The sequence below is a fragment of the Schistocerca serialis genome, chromosome 4 (genome assembly GCF_023864345.2).
Source record: "Schistocerca serialis cubense isolate TAMUIC-IGC-003099 chromosome 4, iqSchSeri2.2, whole genome shotgun sequence".
In the NCBI taxonomy this organism is placed as follows: Eukaryota; Metazoa; Arthropoda; class Insecta; order Orthoptera; family Acrididae; genus Schistocerca; species Schistocerca serialis.
In genome coordinates, this window is record NC_064641.1 from 414,288,111 (window position 1) to 414,295,610 (window position 7,500).

At 52.4% G+C, this 7,500-nt stretch overlaps 1 non-coding gene across 1 annotated transcript in view; it reads left to right on the forward strand.

Annotated features, from left to right (window-relative positions):
• The first annotated feature begins 6,181 nt into the window (after positions 1 to 6,181).
• Positions 6,182 to 7,500, forward strand: part of LOC126476941 (small subunit ribosomal RNA) — a 1,905-nt gene continuing 586 nt past the window's right edge. Inside the window, exon 1 of the ribosomal RNA XR_007587373.1 lies at positions 6,182 to 7,500. This exon is cut by the window's right edge and continues 586 nt beyond it. This is a non-coding gene — a ribosomal RNA (small subunit ribosomal RNA).

The window sequence follows — 7,500 nt, forward strand, 5'->3', positions numbered from 1 at the left end:
CCGGGAGAGGGCCACGTGGAGGTGTCGCGCCGGTTCGTACCCATATCCGCAGCAGGTCTCCAAGGTGAAGAGCCTCTAGTCGATAGAATAATGTAACTATGACTCTCTTAAGGTGGCCAAGTGGCGGCGGTGTGGCTGCATCCGGACTTGGCTTTTCGAAGTGCGGTCTTGATGTAGTCGTGCTGCTGCTGCGAGGTGCCTTCCTTGGGTTATGGTTACAGGGAGAGTGATGCGCAATACATGGGCCTAGCCCTCTTAGCCTCTCCTCTCCTGCGGTCTTCTCCCCTTCTCGTGGGCCCGCTGATTTTCGCAGAGTGGAAGACCGCACCAGGGGCTTGGGGGGGTTACCAGCCCCCCCTCGCACTATCCCTTTTTTTAGTTGGGGGCAGTATTCAGAGAAAAAGTGGTGGCCCTTCCGCTGAAGGTGCCACCCCAACTCCCCCAGCACCTAGCCGGCCAACCGGCCGTGCCGAAAATCTTGTAACTTTTGCAGCTGTATACGCCTGTAGTGAGTGCCACCGCAGCTTCACCACCAAGAACGGTCTCGGGGTCCATCGCCGCCGCCAACACCTTGCGGCCGCCAACGCGGAGATCGTCACGGAGAGGCATCGCGCGAGGTGGACGGAGGAAGAAGTCCTGTCGCTCGCCAAGGCGGAGGCCGAACTGTTCCTCGAGAGGGACGCCCGGTTCTTCTTTGTAAATCAAGAGCTCATCAGGATGTTCCCCGACCGAACGCTTGAGGCAATCAAGTGCCGACGGCGGCAAGCTGCCCACAAGCAGCTTGTCCGCCAATTCATGGAGGCGCTTGAGATCGGTCGGGGGGAAGAGCCGGCGTCCCGCCGGGGAGCAGCGAGCCCGCTGCCTGACGCGGGCGAGGCCGCTGCGCCGCCCGTCGACGCAGCCGAGGACTTCGCGGCCGACACCACCGGGCCGCCGCCGGAGGGGCCGACTGACGCCGCCATCTGGGAGCATCTGGCGGGGCTACCGCCATCTGTAGGTCTCCCTCAGCATGAGCTCCTGCAACGACGATACCGCCATCTATGGGACGCCAAGCCGACTAAGACATCGATGGGCCCACAGTGCCCATCTTTCGACGCCACCCACAAAGCATGCAGCCTCTCTCGACCACAGCACCCATACGCCAGTGCCTCTGCCGCACGAAGTCGTGGACCGGCAATCACACCACCTGCACCCGTTCGTGCCCCACCCCAACCGCCAAACTCGCATCGCCAGCGGATGAACGGCGGACGTTTCCCGCACTCGTAAGGTGCAATCCACACCTATAACATGCGTTTCATGAAGAGATATTTCCAATATGCGACATTCCCGCTGTCCCTATTCATGAGCTGCGAGCTGTACCACGTACAAGCTACAGACGCGATCGCATTGCTCACTGTACGGATTCTCATGCTGAGCCATCAGCTAGGAAGCGCCCCATCCATGTCGGCACCCGTGGGCGTTGCACTCGCAGTCGCAAAAAACGCTGGGCACATATATGTCTCGGAAGAGTAACGACAGTCCGAGTCTCCTGCGTGGGAAGAGTCTTTCTAGGCCCTGACCCACGGGAAGGGTGTAGCTTCCCCCATCCCGGACATTTGACGTCGTCACACTACCGGTATTGACTAATAGACTGATTGCTGATAATCATTAGCCATACACTGGGGGAAACGGCCGACAGGGGCGGCAACATAGTGGAGCCGCAGTGTCACTAATGTACAGAGATAGAACAGTTTCGACTGGAACCAGAGTAACCGTATACACGGCACTGATGAGTAATAGATGCAGAGCCATCAGAATACAATGTATACAACCGTCCCTATACATGCTGAAAGACTCTGCACACAATGAGAACCACACGTCAGCCAGACACTCTTATCACACACTACTCTCTTATCACACACTACTCTCTTATCACACACTACTCTCTTATCACACACTACTCTCTGCCTGTAACAGGCACACACACAATATCTAACCACCAGCATGGAAGAACATCCAGTGCATCCTCTCCGCCACATGACACAATCCACACTATCATTACCAGACCGGGAGGTCCACCCAGAAAACACAATATCCCACCCTTCCGACATCCGCACATTGCTCAGCTAAGCCACGAACACCCACACATGTCCTACACAGGGGTGCACCCAACATCACAATACTGCCTCCTGTCACAGCACACATTCAATGGCAGGAATGAAAGACACAGATCTGCCACAACCATGGAATTGGAGCGCCGCCTGTCATGAGCCAAAAGTGCATCCTGACGTGACAAATCAGATAATACCGCAGGCATCCAATTACGATAATCACTATCAACGAACCTGCCGCCGCCCCCCCCCCCCCAATACACCTTTCCCTACAACAATGTGTATCTGAACCTACGCCATATTGTACCTTAACCTAACCTATATCGTACCTTAACCTAACCTAAATTGTACCTTAACCTAACCTATATCGTACCTTAACCTAACCTATATCGTACCTTAACCTAACCTATATTGTACCTTAACCTAACCTATATTGTGCCTTAACCTAACCTACGTTGTGCCTTAACCTAACCTACGTTGTGCCTTAACCTAACCTACGTTGTGCCTTAACCTAACCTACGTTGTGCCTTAACCTAACCTACGTTGTGCCTTAACCTAACCTACGTTGTGCCTTAACCTAACCTACGTTGTGCCTTAACCTAACCTACGTTGTGCCTTAACCTAACCTACGTTGTGCCTTAACCTAACCTACGTTGTGCCTTAACCTAACCTACGTTGTGCCTTAACCTAACCTACGTTGTGCCTTAACCTAACCTACGTTGTGCCTTAACCTAACCTAATTTGTGCCTTAACCTAACCTAATTTGTGCCTTAACCTAACCTAATTTGTGCCTTAACCTAACCTAATTTGTGCCTTAACCTAACCTAATTTGTGCCTTAACCTACCCTAATTTGTGCCTTAACCTAACCTAATTTGTGCCTTAACCTAACCTACGTTGTGCCTTAACCTAACCTACGTTGTGCCTTAACCTAACCTACGTTGTGCCTTAACCTAACCTACGTTGTGCCTTAACCTAACCTACGTTGTGCCTTAACCTAACCTACGTTGTGCCTTAACCTAACCTACGTTGTGCCTTAACCTAACCTACGTTGTGCCTTAACCTAACCTACGTTGTGCCTTAACCTAACCTACGTTGTGCCTTAACCTAACCTACGTTGTGCCTTAACCTAACCTACGTTGTGCCTTAACCTAACCTACGTTGTGCCTTAACCTAACCTACGTTGTGCCTTAACCTAACCTACGTTGTGCCTTAACCTAACCTACGTTGTGCCTTAACCTAACCTACGTTGTGCCTTAACCTAACCTACGTTGTGCCTTAACCTAACCTAATTTGTGCCTTAACCTAACCTAATTTGTGCCTTAACCTAACCTAATTTGTGCCTTAACCTAACCTAATTTGTGCCTTAACCTAACCTAATTTGTGCCTTAACCTAACCTAATTTGTGCCTTAACCTAACCTACGTTGTGCCTTAACCTAACCTACGTTGTGCCTTAACCTAACCTACGTTGTGCCTTAACCTAACCTACGTTGTGCCTTAACCTAACCTACGTTGTGCCTTAACCTAACCTACGTTGTGCCTTAACCTAACCTACGTTGTGCCTTAACCTAACCTACGTTGTGCCTTAACCTAACCTACGTTGTGCCTTAACCTAACCTACGTTGTGCCTTAACCTAACCTACGTTGTGCCTTAACCTAACCTAATTTGTGCCTTAACCTAACCTAATTTGTGCCTTAACCTAACCTAATTTGTGCCTTAACCTAACCTAATTTGTGCCTTAACCTAACCTAATTTGTGCCTTAACCTAACCTACGTTGTGCCTTAACCTAACCTACGTTGTGCCTTAACCTAACCTACGTTGTGCCTTAACCTAACCTACGTTGTGCCTTAACCTAACCTACGTTGTGCCTTAACCTAACCTAGTTTGTGCCTTAACCTAACCTAGTTTGTGCCTTAACGTAACCCATGTTGTGCCGTAACGTAACCCATGTTGTGCCGTAACGTAACCCATGTTGTGCCGTAACGTAACCCATGTTGTGCCGTAACGTAACCCATGTTGTGCCGTAACGTAACCCATGTTGTGCCGTAACGTAACCCATGTTGTGCCGTAACGTAACCCATGTTGTGCCGTAACGTAACCCATGTTGTGCCGTAACGTAACCCATGTTGTGCCGTAACGTAACCCATGTTGTGCCGTAACATAACCCATGTTGTGCCGTAACGTAACCTATAATATGCCTTAACCTAACCTATAATATGCCTTAACCTAACCTATAATATGCCTTAACCTAACCTATAATATGCCTTAACCTAACCTATAATATGCCTTAACCTAACCTATAATATGCCTTAACCTAACCTATAATATGCCTTAACCTAACCTATAATATGCCTTAACCTAACCTATAATATGCCTTAACCTAACCTATAATATGCCTTAACCTAACCTATAATATGCCTTAACCTAACCTAAAGTGCGCCGTAACCAAAACTATATTGCGCCTTAACCTGACGCACGTTGTCGCTGAACCTGCTCTGTAATTGTTATGCAACTCGTTAAATTAGTGTAGTGTTGCCTAACCGCAACCCTCGCAATATAGTTCGCTACTCGCACTGCCCGGTCCCCTGTGTATCGCGTCATGTTAAACACCTTGCAGGTGTTGCTGACTTTCCACATGCTCCTGCTATACACTGTAATGTGGATAGCAGCAGGACGTACATGCCCCCCCCCCTTCCCCCCTGCCTTCGCAAGCTGGTCGGTGAGAAGTTTGCATGTTCAACGCCCTTCGCATGCCGACGTACTCAGCCTACGTTGTGGTACGGCCTGTCACCTGTCCGCCGATGTACGCAAAACCCACAAACTGTACTGCACATTGGTCCGTATGTACTGAATGATACATCGTGGCACATGTGGCCATATGACGACTGCGCCTAGCAACGGCGGACCATACAGTCCAAATATTGTGCACGCAGCTACGTGTCGTCTCCCTATAAGAGCTGGATTGCAGTGTGGTACGCCATACAGACGTGTGGGAGGAACGGACGCCCTGGATGGCGATCAGCATGAGCAGTCTGTTGATGTAGTGGAGCGTGTATTCGGACGTAGTCGTCTCTTCTCACACACCGTGATAGCATGTTGCACCGTGTTCCACATCTGCGACATGCTGCAGAGGCCGGCTGACAGTCGTTCGCGCAATGGACACCGCATACGTACGGGGTCGACCTTCCACGTGTTCTCTAGGCGTGCACATGTTGTTGCGTCTATGTGGGCAGACGTAGTGTGTTGTGACACCTGACACAGGCATGCAATACTCGTTGCAAATGGCGATGGACGTGTACGTTTGCTGGTGACGTTACGCAAATGAACAACTGGTAACCCGTTGTGGTGCGGTTGTTCTCGCTAGAGGTGAATCAGTGTTGGCGACGATCGGTCGAGCTATTAACCGGTTGTTTCAGGGATACCCACCATGCCCACGAACGTGAAAGGGGATCTGGGTGTGAGGCGATACGCGGCGGTGGCTGGGTGGGACCGTCCCCGGCCGGTGAGGGGGGGCCGCCCGGCGTGCTGGCAGCGCGGTGCGTGGGCGCACGCGCTACAGCCGGCTGGTGGGGGCGGCCAGTGGCAGGCGCGCCGGCCGACGGACGCGGCAGGCGGCGCAGCTGCGCGCCGGCGCCCCCTGCTCGCGGCGCCTTGCGGCCAAAGTAGGTCCTCGCGGGCCCGGTGCGAAGCGCGGTGGCCATCTGCAGTGTGCTGGTCCGATTGAGGACTTTGTGCGCTGAGGATGCGCCGCCGCCCGGCGCTCGGCGCCGCGACGCCGTCTGCTGCTCGGTCGCCCCAGCGGTTCTCGCAGGTGGTTTGTATCGCAGCTGTGCGGACGTGTTGGCGCGTGCGCTGTGCTGGGAGAGTTCGCTTCGGCACCCAAGTGGGGCTTTTGTCCTTCTGTGGCGCCGGCGTTGGAGCTGCCGGTCACCGTAGGTGGCGCGTGTTGTCTCCCGCCGGCAATGCCACGACAGCACGCTCCCGGGCCTCTGTCGGCAGCGGCAAGCTCAGTTGGGAGCACGGGTGGTCGCACCTAAAGCGTCTACTCGCCTAACTCCGGGCGATTGCGCCTCTCTCGAACCCGACCAAGTACTTAGGACGGCCAGTAGTCATATGCTTGTCTCAAAGATTAAGCCATGCATGTCTCAGTACAAGCCGCATTAAGGTGAAACCGCGAATGGCTCATTAAATCAGTTATGGTTCCTTAGATCGTACCCACGTTACTTGGATAACTGTGGTAATTCTAGAGCTAATACATGCAAACAGAGTCCCGACCAGAGATGGAAGGGACGCTTTTATTAGATCAAAACCAATCGGTCGGCTCGTCCGGTCCGTTTGCCTTGGTGACTCTGAATAACTTTGGGCTGATCGCACGGTCCTCGTACCGGCGACGCATCTTTCAAATGTCTGCCTTATCAACTGTCGATGGTAGGTTCTGCGCCTACCATGGTTGTAACGGGTAACGGGGAATCAGGGTTCGATTCCGGAGAGGGAGCCTGAGAAACGGCTACCACATCCAAGGAAGGCAGCAGGCGCGCAAATTACCCACTCCCGGCACGGGGAGGTAGTGACGAAAAATAACGATACGGGACTCATCCGAGGCCCCGTAATCGGAATGAGTACACTTTAAATCCTTTAACGAGTATCTATTGGAGGGCAAGTCTGGTGCCAGCAGCCGCGGTAATTCCAGCTCCAATAGCGTATATTAAAGTTGTTGCGGTTAAAAAGCTCGTAGTTGGATTTGTGTCCCACGCTGTTGGTTCACCGCCCGTCGGTGTTTAACTGGCATGTATCGTGGGACGTCCTGCCGGTGGGGCGAGCCGAAGGCGTGCGACCGCCTCGTGCGTGCTCGTGCGTCCCGAGGCGGACCCCGTTGAAATCCTACCAGGGTGCTCTTTATTGAGTGTCTCGGTGGGCCGGCACGTTTACTTTGAACAAATTAGAGTGCTTAAAGCAGGCAAGCCCGCCTGAATACTGTGTGCATGGAATAATGGAATAGGACCTCGGTTCTATTTTGTTGGTTTTCGGAACCCGAGGTAATGATTAATAGGGACAGGCGGGGGCATTCGTATTGCGACGTTAGAGGTGAAATTCTTGGATCGTCGCAAGACGAACAGAAGCGAAAGCATTTGCCAAGTATGTTTTCATTAATCAAGAACGAAAGTTAGAGGTTCGAAGGCGATCAGATACCGCCCTAGTTCTAACCATAAACGATGCCAGCCAGCGATCCGCCGCAGTTCCTCCGATGACTCGGCGGGCAGCCTCCGGGAAACCAAAGCTTTTGGGTTCCGGGGGAAGTATGGTTGCAAAGCTGAAACTTAAAGGAATTGACGGAAGGGCACCACCAGGAGTGGAGCCTGCGGCTTAATTTGACTCAACACGGGAAACCTCACCAGGCCCGGACACCGG